This window comes from Ambystoma mexicanum, chromosome 3q (genome assembly GCF_040938575.1).
Source record: "Ambystoma mexicanum isolate Mex_15411 chromosome 3q, UKY_AmexF1_1, whole genome shotgun sequence".
Lineage (NCBI taxonomy): Eukaryota > Metazoa > Chordata > Amphibia > Caudata > Ambystomatidae > Ambystoma > Ambystoma mexicanum.
The window spans coordinates 92,702,888-92,717,466 of record NC_090926.1 but is presented as its reverse complement, the minus strand read 5'-3'; the positions used below and the strand labels follow the sequence as shown (position 1 = coordinate 92,717,466).

The following is a 14,579-nucleotide window of genomic DNA, read 5'->3' as shown; positions in this document are numbered from 1 at the left end:
TTACAACTCCGATGATTGACACACATATTGTAAACTAATCCACCATTGGTCAATATTGTGGAAGACTTTTGAAATGAACAAATAGTATTTTGGAGCATGTGTGCCAATGCATTGACAGTTGCCATTACAACAGCATTCTCTGTCAACAGACACCATTCTATTCTCTCTCTTACCTGTAGCAATGGTTTTGGCCTTATGGTGACGAAAGTGCTACCAGATCTTCCAAAACCAAAAGGGGAGAAGAGGCGTAGGACAATAATGGGAAGGAAAAGAAGCATCACGATTTTTTTTTTTAGTAAACACAATGTTGTTCTCCCTCGCCATTATTTTGCTCAGGGTTGCACTTGCTCATGCGAGATGGAGTTTGCTCAGTGTTTATTGTGCCCTTGCTGGTATATTGAGTGGCCCAAGGTAAAAGGCGACCCGGAATAATTCTGTGTCCGGCTCGGTTGGGTGTTAATATGTGGCGTATTGTTCTGTGGATTTCGTGTTGCTAAAGAAGGAAAATGTCTGGCACCTGCCCACCCCCCCCCCCCCCCCCACATGTCTCTGCGTGTCTGCGTGCCTGAGAGTGTGAAGTCTGAGCGAGTGATGCCATATGTGCAACTGTGTGTGTGTGTTTGGAATGCCCCTTACCTAGGCGTTCTGCCCAGGACCAGAAGGATAGTTACATTGGTGATGGAGCACTAGAAGGTCATTATGTATAGCTACTCTCACACTTAGATGTTCATATGTATTTGTGTATGCACATATATTACCAGCTTCCACAATGACCCCATGCGTACACAAACACATACACGCACACACACTACACATGTTCATAATTCCCTTTAAACACATACATGACCTGTTTCTATAATGTCCCTTTATGCATAGAAAGTGCTGGCTTTCGAAATAACTCAGTATATGGTGGATTGCTAATGGCCAGTGTGCCTACGCAGTAGAAGTCTCATAATTGCTTAATGTGTGCACATATAACTACTTTCCATAACGAGTCAGAATACATGTTTGAATGCCCTGTTTGGATACCCCTCCCTGGAGCAAGCAGATGTTACCTGAGGGTGTAGCGATTTGGGAGTGCTGCAGTGGCCTGTAGCCTTCGCCCTGGGCCAGGGTGATGTGGCTTTGTAGAGCAGACTCTGCTGCTCATATAGGTTACAATGAGGTACAGTAAAGTTGTGTTTTTATACGGTTCCATGACCTTTTGCAGAAACAAATTACTTCAATGTAATTTACTTCAAAGTCATTACTTCAAATGTTTACTTCAATGTTTTTATTTGGGGGATCACCCCATGCTCCCTGCACCATACCCCTACCCACCCCTGTTTAACCCCTTAACCCACAACTATCTATTTAAATCGGAGTAAATTCGAAGGCGCATGCATGTTGGCTTATGTGGTTGTTCTCTTAGGTCACGTGAGTTATGTGGTGTCTTATCTTTTATACAGCCCTTCATGCTGTATTCCTAATTCTTGTAAATGCTGTAATCACAGATGATGTTACAGAACAGCGCAATATGGCAGACTCTGTGTCAGCCATTCGAGAGAGCAACTGGAGGCAGTGCCACAGATGGACATGGAGGACGGCCATGTAGTGCAGGGATTTCTAGAGGTTTCTGTAATATGGCTTGCACTATGATCTGCATTGGCCCTATTAGGCCCTCTCATCAATAGAGCTTTTGACAATAAACGGGCACTGATGGGCCAAGTTGCACCTGTGCTGCACGTGTTTGCTTTGAATTGTATGCAACAATAAAATCAGAGCTAGGCTTGGCAATTCTGTGTACTGAATCTTCATTCATGTCCCTTTCTCTATAATCTTTCTTACAGGTTGTCCTCGAACAAGTGAAGCAGGTCAGTCCAGAGTCTTCTTTGATACCATTGCAGTCAAGCCCATTCACACTGAGGGAGTGAGAGGCATTTAACAAAAGAAAAACATTTGAGAATCATGGACATAAACAATAAGAGAAATGCACCCAGGCCTCTTTTTCAAGACCGCCTGATGGTACACAAGATGCAACATGCTCACCAGATCCTCCATGGCCTGCGAGGATCCGGCCTTTTGTGGAACCTCTGGCCGCATAGCGTCTCTCAACCTTCACTCTCCACTGTCCCCTCTCTGCCGCTCCAGGTTCCTTCAACTATGCCAGATGTTCCTCAAAGGTTAGAAAAGGCTTATTGCTGTGGAAACTGGGAGAAGACTTTTTAAGACAATCACGTTTATCCTTTATTTTGTCATGCAGCACACTCACTTGTCTCTTTTTAATGTTTCCTTCCACTCTACAGTCGAACCTTCAGAAAAAGTAGGGCAACAAGACACACTTCATGATATAGATGAGATGCAGTGCTCCTAAATGTAGGAATGTGTTGTATTGTGTTGTAATGTGTATTCCATGTTGCTGGCAGCAGCTGTCAAAATAGAGGTAGTCCAGTCTACTAGCTAACAGTCTCTCCTTTCATACCATCTGCATGGCTGTCAGCAGAATTATTAATGTATCCTTTTCTACTATAGACCACTGTAGTCCTATCACATTATTTGATTGCAAGATTTGTTAATGTTACACCTTTTAGAGCCTTTGATATATATATGAATGAATTAATATTTATAACTCGCTTAATGCTGGAGACCAGTCTCTAAGTGCAGGGCTGGGATTCAAACCTGAGTTGCTCTATGTTGTGTTGCTTTCAGGACAAACCTGCTGCCCCTGAGCTATCCTCTCAGCCCCACATTACTGCCACAAAGCACATGTACACATCTTATTGTGCTATGGTGCCCGAAGCATTTGTCTTCCACCCAAGTCTGAACCAAAATGTTTTCTTTTCTCCTCACAATCTGGATCCCTCGGAGTGGTGGTACTGAACAGGTTTACATACTATATTTTAGTACATTTTCAATGAAAACGTGATATCTGGAGTAATCGTTCAAGTAATCATTCATGCCTCATGGGAAAACTCCACTGCCATTCCATTTTCCAAGGATCAGCCATTTGCAGTGTTTTTAATTTTTTAAATTTGTTTTACTTATCCACCATTCATAGTTCACGGATTCCATTTCTGGTGGTGACATTGGCGATCAATTGCTTTCCTAAAGTGACCTTAACCCTAGTGTCTAGGACAGGAACACGTTCTTGCAGTTGTCAATTTAACATCTACTCTCTTACTTGTATACCTTCCATCCTAATTGAACAGAGGTAAGCACTCAACCCCCCATGACTGAACTCCATCAATGGCATCTCGAGCATTAAACACACAGGCACATGTAGATCTATCAAATATCCATGTAGTGGTAAGGGTTCAATTGCCCTCAAAGTACTCTCCCATTCTTTGTTGATTCAGGTTACCAGTCATTTGGTCGAAAAAAATTGGTCGACCAGACAAATGGTCGAACCAATTTGGTCGAAAACCAAATGGTGGAATTTTTTTTTATTTTTATTTTCACCCCTTTTTTTGGGGGGGGGGTCCCCCCAGCCCCCTTTTTTTTCTAAAAACCCCTTTTCTTTTAAACGAAAACCCGAAAAATATATATATAAATAAATAAAAATATTCGACCATTTGGTTTTCGACCAAATTGCGTCTACCAAATGTCTTTCGACCAGTTTTCATTCGACCAAATGTCTGGACACCATTGATTCATCATTACATGATGGCTCAGCTAACACTCTCCATTTCCCATGACCTGCTGGTAGTTCAGACCCCTACCGGCAGATCATTCACTGAAGCACCGGCATTGTTAACCGCGGTGCCAGTGCTTCAGTGTTCCCATTCCCCTGGAATCCTATTGGACTCCAGGGGAATGGGATTTTACCGTTCCTCTGCCGCCTGTAATATCTCGGTATTACCAGGATATTGGGAAGCAGAAACAAGAAGACAAGGATGCCGGTAGGTCGCCGGTAGCACCGGAGGACTACCAGCAACCCTTGTCTGTAACACAGGGGTATGCAACCATTGACTCTCCAGATGTTTTGTATTACAACGCCCCAAAGTCCATCATAGTGTTGTCAATGGATAGGATCATGGTAGTTCTTTTCCAACACATACTGCCATAATTTAAAAAATGAAGCAGTGTAACATGTATTCTAAACGCAGTTGTCTTGCTCTCCAGCTTCTTAAAACAAGTCGCTATGTTACCTATCTTCACAAAGCAACAGTTCTCTCATTGTTCTTCTTTAAGTTATCATGTATGTTGGCCTTTTACTTTATAGAATGTAGACACATAGGCCTCATCACGAGTTTGGCGGTAACCCTTAAATCCGGCGGTAGCGCCGTTACCGCCGGATTTAAGGGTCCACCAAATCAGGGCTTCGGCTGATTTCCCCCCAGCTCTTTGCTGGGTGGGAAATCCGCTGAAACTTCACACTCATACCGCCGGCGGCAAATCCGCCGGCGGTAAGAGCGCAAAATTTCCCCATTGAACCCAATGGGGAATGGGGCATTCCCGAATGGGCACAATGGGGAATGGGGATTTCCAAATCTGCCAAACCTGTGATCCAGCGCTAATAGCGCCGGTGGGTTTGGCGGTAGGGCAGATAACGCCAGCGCTATTAGCGCCGGCGTTACCGCCCAACTCGTGATGAGGCATAGTCTTGTGGTGGTCAGCCGACACGTGTTTCGACATAGAGGGGTCTTTATCAAGGCAAGATAAAGGTTGTAGGATGAGGGGTTTTTGTTGCCCCTGGTCGAGCCCCTTTTCATGTTATCTCCCAGTATTGGGTCTTGGAATTAACCTGGGGCTAATATTACAGCCCCGGCAGTGCTGTTGTGCTTCGAGGGATAAAGAGCACCTGTGTTACACTGCTTCTTTCAATAGCATAATAGTCGACTTCGTTTTGGCATACCCCTAGATAGCTCTGAATCTGGACTGTGTCGGCTGTTCAATAGGTCAGTCAATATGAGAACCGAACTGAATAGACAAATACAATCTTGACAACAAATCACAAACAGCAAAAATAATAAGACATCACATACATGGAATATAGAAGCAAGTTGATGAGAGGTCAAAAGATTCTATTATGCTTACTTTATACATGGATATGATTGATCTGTTTCGATGGAACACCTAATACGTTTTGGCCACATTTTGCTCAGGATATTAAAATAATATGTACATCTATTTTAGAAAAAAAGGAAATAGAATACACAAATCAATATATGGCAAGATAAACATTTACTTGGTTACCTACTTGTATAACCAATGAATGGCATATACAATGAATAAGCCGCCCTGTCGGGAGGAACATTTTAATACATTAATATAAAACACTTCACAGAACAATGGAATGACTTAGCATGGTGCTCATTCACACTCTACACAAAGGTATACTTACAGAAATTCGCGTATCTGTGAAACCTCTCATATATATGCCTTAGTGAGTGAGGGAGGGGTCATGATTGTGAGATAATGGCCGGTCCCTAAATTAATGCTGAGGAAAAGCCAAGGACTATAATTTGGTGAAGGGTCATTATCCCAATTGATCATGACCCGTTTGAGATAGATAATGATATTAGTGTATGGACCTATGCTGCTAACATGTAATTTGAAGGATTATAGATTACTTTCCAAGTTGGATTCTTTGGCATGAAGTCTGTAACAGAGATTATAGACTGCATTCTTGGCATTCCGATTGGCTGGGTGGAGATCTTCAATGATTCTGGTAAATACATTTGGTAGAATCAACAGTCAGTGTACATTGCTCTATATAGGATATTCAATTAAAATGTTTAAAAATAAGATATGTTTATATAGCTAATGCTGTGCAATTGTTTCAAAATCCTACACCTGACCTTGAAGCTCAACTGAATATGGATGCAGAGAGTTATGTAGCCCTCTCCTGGGTATAACATTTCCCAATGTAAATACAAATGAATCCAGTTTGGCTGCCACTTTCAACGTGCTTCTCCCCATTTCTTTTGGAGAAGAGCGCTCCTGGCAGGTGCATAAACGTGCATTGCTTTCCCAGCCTACATGACACTGCGCCTCAGAGATCCACTTCATCTCTTTGTGACGGAAACAATAGATGCCTCCTGCTCGCATGCAGCTCGCAAGGCCATGCTTTCAACTCTGAACAGCGTTTATAATGAGACCTTGTAAATCAGCGGCCTCTGGCAATAGCATGGCATCCCTGGGCCCTTTAAAGCAATGTGCCAAAGACCAATGTGTGAATTTGAGCTTTCTATCATCCGTTTCTTGCAGTACCCCTATATACATGACAGTGTAAAACTGTCATAAAGGCAGCAGCTGTGCCCAATACGCAGCATACATACATTCTGATATTGGAAGAGAGAGGACTCTGCAGAATCTAGGATGCCTATAAACCACGCACAATTCACAACTGCTAATAAAACTCAAGGTGAGAGAAGTACAACCCTTCCTACAGAAACAATATGCACGGCCACACAAGTCCCCCAAACCTGACGGAAAATCCAAAAACTGCTCCCTTAACACCACAAATGGATCAGACCCAACCAAGTGCCCAGTAGCAGGTCCAGTAAACAAACACAAGGGGGGGTCATTACGAGTTGGGCGGTAAGGTGTTAACGGCGCCGGTAAAGGTGCCAGAGCCGTCAACCGCTTATCGCCTTATTACGAGGTCTCCTCAAGCAGACCAGGGTGCTAACAACGGGCCCGTTATTAACGGGCCAATTATTAACAAGCCCGTTGTTAGCACCCTCCCCATTCCCATTGAGCCCTCTAGGGTCTCAAATGGGAATGGGAATGTACCCTGTTCGGGTTCCTTGAATGAGGAATTACAGGGCCCTCCAAGGTTGGAATGGCCCGGTACCGGTAATTCCTCATTTAAGGAACCCGGACCCGGTACCCGGTAAGGGGGAGCCATGCCGCTAATAATGACCCCCAAGTTCTCGAGCAGCCCTCACAAAATGCCAAGTCCATAAGCAATCGCCAGTTCTGCGAAACTAGGGCTCCAGTTTGGAACGGATTACTGCTTCTCTTGCGAGCATATGCACATGCTCAGCATGGTGTGATCCTGCTCTTGACCACTGGTTTACCTCGGGCATGTATACACCGGGCTGCAGGATCCATACAATGGATACTTAAAACTTTTCTGCTGACAGCATCATTTTTATAATTGTGAAGTAAGCCCAGATAAATAAATGATAGCCATCCCTTTTGAGGCTTCACAATGGGCTTTCCAGGGGACGGGGTGCCTGTTGCGCATGCCCGGTAGGTTCAGATGGAAAGGGAAAATAAAGGAGTTTGCTTTCCCTTTCTCTTCGCTGTGGAAGCACAGGAAAAAGAAGGGTTCTCAGCACAATGCTTGAAGATGGAGAACCCTTGTGTCTGCTCTGCAGGAAGAGGATTTCAAGGAGGAACCCTGAGGAATAGCCCGCCTGCTGGATGCTGAAGCAGCTGTGCTATTCCTGAGGGATTCTCCTCCAGGGCAAAAATGTATTTGTAAGTATTTTATCTGTGTGTTTTAACAGAAACATGGCAGAGGACAAGGCAAGGCTAGGTACAACAATACACATATACTGAGAACATAGTCTCTTGATATAATCTAGTTTTGATCAGTTTTCCTAAACTTCCATTTGTAGCATACTCTGCTTTTTTCAGCCCATTGGTTTTAAAGAGTTGGCATATATACATCACAACCCAATACAATTAGAATTGTGAAAAGGCAGATATCAAAATCACCACTTACACCCTAGGCCATTAACTCCCCTTTTCTGAATGGGTAGAGTAAGAGCGGTGCACCAATGTAATAGGGATCAGCCAGATTGAGCAGTGGCGACCGGCACAATGAAAGCCATGACAACAGTGGAAGAACATCGACACCCATCCAGCCGCCATCTTTACAGCCCAAACATTCCCCAATAGTAACTGCCCTAAGAGAAATCCTACAAGAATGGTAACATTAGGATTTCATTAAGCTGTTTGATTCAGTACATTAGGAACTACTGAAGGCACCTGGGGCCTCACATAAAACCCTGATTGTTAGGGCTGATTGCCTGGAAACTTTCAGGTGCCCACAGCAATCCGCAGAAAGCACCAGCAGATCCCCATCTTTATACTCATACTAACACCTAAAATAATAACTTTTGGAGAAGCTGTGTCAGACGGCGCTGTCACAGTGCTGCTTATGCTCCACTGTGTTATATGTCCCATGGCGCTAATTTCATTAGGCGCTAATTAGCATTGTTGTCTCAGTATGACTCCCTTTCTCCCTGGCTGCCTTTCACAGGTGTTGGGGTGTAATCTCCTAGCAGCATCATTAACTTCTATTGGTTGTTTTTGTGTTCCAGTCCTCCCGGCTCTAGTTTACGTCTGAAATTCCTTCTTGCCTGTGTCGAATAATCGCAGCAACACACAATGGAGTGCCAATGCTGTTTTTGTGTTTGGAAGATGCATCTTTCGAGTGCACAATGAGCAAAATGAGCTGTGCACGAGATTGCCGTGGATTGTGAAGAGCTCAGACAACTGGAAACACATTTCATACAACAAGATAGCATTGGCAATGCGCACTGATCCTGCTCGCCTGAACTAAGCAGAGTGATAGTTCCTGTGTTTAAACCAATATCCGGCGAAACTGTGCTTAAAGCAGAGTACAACTCTGGAAGGTAGGGCCATGCCAAAGAGCACTGTGATTATAGTAGGAAGTGACAAGGTCAGTACAGGGCTCCAAGTCTCAGCAGAGACGCCCTGCCTCCATCCTGTGCATTCATGTATCCAGCAATTACTTTCAGTGAGTGGTAGTCTGAGGTCCTTTCAATTTAATAAAATTCATTAAAATCAAATGAAAGTGGAAGCAAAGCCTATGACTGGACTTGGATGTCTCTGCGATATGTAGCCCCATGGTCACCTTAGCGAGGCTCTCTATTATCCGGTTTAGGTTGAGTGTGGTCTATCGGACCTGTAGTGTCTTGGAAGCGTTTGATCACTTGCTTGTTTTGACTTTGTTGGTGGTTTGGAAGCTTTGAATTAGCTTTTGCAAGAAGCTTAAGCCTTAGACGTTTGATTAGTTTGCCTTTGCTTATATTTCTAGTTTGAAAAAGTAACCCACTTTAAATGACTTCAATTATTCAAATCTAAATTTACATTTTAAAAAAAATATGAACTGCCTTATGTAAACCTCTCAGACACGGAGGCAATGCGAAAAGCATAAGTACTGCCATTTTTGGTTAAAAAAAAACCTGCCTGAGCAATTAGCAGAAAGGTTTTCAGGAGACTGCAATTAACACAGAAGTGTTTCTAATGACTTATACTTACAATTACAAATGTTTTACACAAGTTACTTAAAGCAACCATTTTAAAAAGAAGGCTAAAAGATGGTGGAAAGGTTCTCTTGTTGACTAAGAAGGAAAGCAGGTAAATTGCTACCGCTCTCTGTCATCAGAAATAATGAGAGCTTAAGTTGCAACCTACAAGGAATACTACTACTACTACTACGACTGATAACAATTATTAGGATGATGATATGTTTTATATGGCACTTCATACTGCTATCATAGCTCTATATTGAAAATATGTTATTATTATCCCAACTTTACACCCAGCTCTTAGCAGCAGTCCCTTAACTGACTGGCCTGTGCTTCCAAACGCTGTCTTGCAGCAGCATTCTCTTCCTTGATATATACACTAGGTGTCCTGAAGTACAAGGCACGTGTTCTCTTTAATGCCCTTCCTCTCTCGTGCATGGACACAGTAGTTATGCTAAAACCGAGACTGATACTGGAACCATGTAAGTAATGTAGTGCCCTGCCCTAGCTCACCAAAGATGCAATGCAAATACCTTCAATGTAAGGCATGATTGAAAGTTAATGTTTGCCATCCTGACCTCTTTTATGAAATGAATCAATATTTCACATGTTATATGTTGTCTCTTTAATAATAATAACAGCACTTTGCCCCGGCTCTTTGGAGGCACACAGACATTCTCCACTTAAAGACAGCCTTGTGCATTGAGTAGGAGGGAATTATATGCACATCCCATAGGAATCGGACATCTTTTGGGGCATTTCTGTTTGAAACGCGTTTGTACATTTCATCAAACCTGCAATCCATCACATTCGCTCAACATTTACCAGGGCAGAATGGCTTTTCAATGACTGGGAATTAAAAGTCTGTATAATATGCATTTTTTAAAATATTTGGTGGGGATTTGAAAGTGAATTTTACACAGACGTTCCGATCTAACCTTAACTAGGAAGCCTTTATCAACTGACTACATAATATATAAATATATATATTTATTTTTTGTTAAAAAATACATAATGCAGTAACCTTATACTGTGGTCCTATCCAGACATCAATAATTGATACAAGACGCCTAAAGCTGAAGGTACAGTGGTTTGTAAATATGTTTAAAAATAAGAAGTGGCATTATAGAACCATAACACGTTGCCTGGCATGCATGTATTTTGTATGTAACATGTAACACAGCTTGTCCTTACACTTGCAATTGGTTGGAAAACCCTCAATCACACGATTGACATGCTATCTATGAAGTATATCCCGTGAACTACAGCAATCCCAGTCTATTAACCATTATTATTTGTTAACTAACTATAGCCAAACATGTAAGATATATATACAGAACACGTTGTTCTATTTTTGGCCTCTCTTTCCTCAGGGCGGAATGTCTAAAAGGCAAAAAGGAATGGTCTGGTCTCCTCCACAGCATTGCAGTAGGGCACTGAGAGCAGTGTAACCCACATGCTGCTTTGATGAGTGGTTCTGCATGGATCAAGCTGCAAATTGTTTCCTTGTAATGTGTTGAGGAGGGTAGGACTGGAGAAGCAGAAAGTTAAATACCTCTCCACAGTCATCCCACCAAAGTGTAACATCCTTTCTCTCTCTCTAGTGCTCTCTCTCTTCATATCATACTTCCGCTTTCTCTCTCTCCTGCACTTTCCTCCCTTTCTCTCACAATCTCTCTCTCTCAGTGGAAGTGTGGTCTGATATTACTGGTAGCTGCGTCTGCCGGACTCTTAAGGGCGACCCATGACCGAACTGTGAATTTTATTTGAATACTCTTTAGCAGTGGCATTCTGTAACAATCGTCCTACTTGTACAAATAATTCAGCTTGTATCTGTTTCTTCGTATTGTCTTTGTGGTCTGTTTTGTAAAGATGTTAACATGTCTGTCAAGAAAAGTTTTGTCAATTACAGAAGCAAATTTCTTCCAAATATGTTCTTGGAGGAAGTGCACAGGGACTGGCTCTCTCTCTGTCCTTAGCAGTTTTCCTTCATGCTATTAGTGTTGTCTGCCTCAAAGAAGTATTGAATCACACCAGGGTGAGGATCCATACATGTGAACACCTTTAATTTTGCATTTGTTCCAATTTCTGGGTATGGTCAAGCTACTCTTAACAAATGGATCACCGCTGGTTAGCACATCACTGAAAGTGTCCTTCACAGTTCGCAATACAATTGTATGTTGGTGAAACACATGCTTGAACTGAAATATCCACCTTAACATGAATTTTCAATCAAACCCATACATTTAAGATATATTCAACTAGTGTGCATCCCGCTTTGTCTTATACAACATGCACAACATAGGATTGTGGGTATGATATGGTGGAAGCAGACTCATCCCACATTGTTGAAATGTACACATTAGGACCAAAATCAAGGGCTATCTCCTTAACAATGTCTACTGGATCATGCAGGATTCTCTCTTTTACACAAACCAAGTGGACAGTTTAGGCCACGCACTGATAGGCTGCTCAGTGCAATTGATGGAGATATTCATGGACAAAGGAAAAGCTGATCAATTATTGGAAAGCTTCAACTGAAGGATCTGCCTCCTTGATAGTCATGCAAGCATACCTTGTGCTTGCAAAATCTGAAAATATAGAGCCTTGCATGCTCCAGATTAAACACCCCATAGAAACATATTTGGAGGATCCTCACGGTCATCAAATATTATTGACCGAGGCTCATAGAATTATAGGGGTGAAGAAGGGAGGCATAAAGGGGATCCACAGAATGGTGTGGAATCATCAATGAAGTCTTCAGAGACCTGTGGAAGAAAAGAGAATGCCATATGCTCACAGTAGTTGATTATGAATTCTATATTGCTCCATAGTAAAATCAATGCAGGAGGATAGGACATCTTGATAACGAAATATTTGCGGACGCCTTTTTATGAGCCATACCCAAAAAGGGATGCTATGCTCTGGAACCGAAACAAAGGAACAGGTTTTCTTCACAAGGTCCTCAATAAGAAATCTGGTTCCCTCAAATACATCTCCCTCTTGGTGTCCATCCTCCAACAATGATGTGTCACTTTAGAAGCTTTGGTCACTTGGGGCTTAAGTGGGGTATGAACAGGCCCATTTCTATGGCAAGGCAATTCCATTCGGTACCTTATTTGGAGGGGACATGAGAGATTGCTAGGTTGGCCATACAAAGATCCATACTTGCCCACTGAAAGGACGGGAGAGTGGCACCAAAATCACAGTTCACTTGGAGCAGCATAGATCCTTGCAGGCCAAATTAATAAGAACATATTACTCATTGACAATAGCCTGTCACCCAAGGATGGGTTGAAATTCATGAGATGCCAACAAACAATGCTTATCATAAGATTAGTTGATAACTGGTTTATCGTGTGCCCACTTATATTGCAAATCAAGTGGGACTAACATGCTTTTCTTCACAGATAGCATTAAGGTGTTGGCAACCTTTCCTGCATAGTAATAGGTAGAACAACTATGAGAAGTGGATACCATAGATTCGCAGTCATACCTGTAAACATAGCTAGCAGCAATGGACAATGGGGTAGTCTGTTTTGAACCATGCCCACATTTATGAAAAGCGACACTATGTTTGCCGAACATCTGTCCTCGTTACACAGTACTGGAATTTAAGCCATGCAATTTCCGGTTACTCTTCATCCATTTTCTGTGTGCATAAAAAGGTTTAAATTAGCCAATGTTGATTTTCTAAATACCCACTGTGCATGATTCTTCTTGTTTAATACTCACCCATGTGCCCACACCCTGGAGTGCATTCTTGAACTTCTACACATGACATCTCTGCTCTCATCGTTCTGAACACCAGCTAGCCGTTTAGACATCCCAATTTTAATTTGTTGTCCTACTTGTGAGTTCTGCTTAGGTTGCCTGATCAGAGTGCTTCCTCCTGTCCAGTCATTTTCTAGATTAGATGATTGTGTGGTTTATTTACCCAGTGCCCTTGCAGCCTTTTCTCACCTTTTCTCTCTTGCAGTGGTTCTAAGGTTATGCAAAGCATCATAACGACTGGAGCGGCCATGAATTTGCTCGTATCTCCTATTTATATAAATACATCATGTACTTTGTTGTAAATATTCTGCCTACAATGCATCTGTACTTTGTATAGTCTCTGTAGTGTTTGTACTTTACACATTGATTTTCTAACGTGCAGCAAGCGCCTCTTCTGATGACGGCTGCCACAGACGCTGCTCTTCCGGTTGAAAGTCATGAATATAGCAAAAATAAATGAATCAGAATGCAAACTATGCGCATGTAAAAAAAAAAAATGCAATAAAAAAGAGAAAATCAATTTGTGTGTCAGTGTGCTATTTTTCTTGCAAACTCTCAAAAATACAATATCGGTGCAACCATGTAAACCTGGGAGCTGGTCGAGGGGGATGGGCATGCTTTACACTTTCGAGGTAACATCAGGGTTAATGTTACAGAAACCTTCCACCCATGAAAGTGTATTTAGTACTATGGCTAAGATTGCCTCTTGAGGACAAAACAAAGGCTTTCATTGTTTTCATTCACTATGGCAAATAGCTACGACTAGGGAAAACGATGGGCCTGGTACAAAAACGAATTAAAGCAATTTGGCCACGATTCACAATGCATTTTTCAATGGGATCAATCTGACCCTATGTGTTTTGCACCAGGGCGATTTTCGACCTACTTGCTTTTGAACCGATGCAAAGTTTATACAATATGGAAATCGCTGTCTGAAGGTCATGTGTTGTAGTGCAATGTGACAATGTTATAACAAATTAAAGTAAAATGCCACTGAGGAAAGAAGAATTCAGTCAATATATATATATATATATGTAGACGTAATATAACATTCGTTTTTTTAATTGTGATATATCCAAAAAAGAGGAAATCTTGACTTTTGACACAGTAAACAAATACAAATATAAAAAAAAAAACACATTAAAATAACATCCACAAATCTGAGACTACTCTCACATCAAAAGTTGCACTTGGAAATCCAAATCATTGTCATTCCAAACAAACAAAATCTAACAAAGAGTATTCAAAGAAAGAAGAACAATCAATGAGACAAATGATCAATATCATAGCCATATAAAATACAACCATTCATTTAAGAAGAACAAAAGGAAGTCTCACACTGATACAACCTGTTTCATTCTTTACCAGTTCTTACATATACTATCCTTATTAATAAGGTTTAAAATATTCCGAATCTTTACAACTTCTACTGTCAAAAACAATTCGTTTCCAGAGGCCTTTACCGAGAACATTAAAGAATCCAAGAACTCAGCATTATGGACGAACCTCAATACTCTGAGAAACCGCAGTTCCCTAGTCCCTGGACAAACAGAAAGCAGATGTTTAGTTGAGTGCTTTACATTCATCTTGCTC

The 14,579-nt window shown here is 41.8% G+C and overlaps 1 protein-coding gene across 2 annotated transcripts in view; it reads left to right on the top strand.

Annotated features, from left to right (window-relative positions):
* The window catches only part of PDE1B (phosphodiesterase 1B), a 1,810,462-nt gene extending 1,796,956 nt beyond the window's left edge, over nt 1–13,506 (top strand). For both annotated transcript variants that reach the window (XM_069653207.1, XM_069653208.1), the window contains one exon: nt 1,830–13,506. The gene's annotated coding sequence lies outside the window, so the exon portion shown is untranslated. The remainder of the gene's footprint in view (nt 1–1,829) is intronic.
* The last annotated feature ends 1,073 nt before the right edge of the window (nt 13,507–14,579 follow it).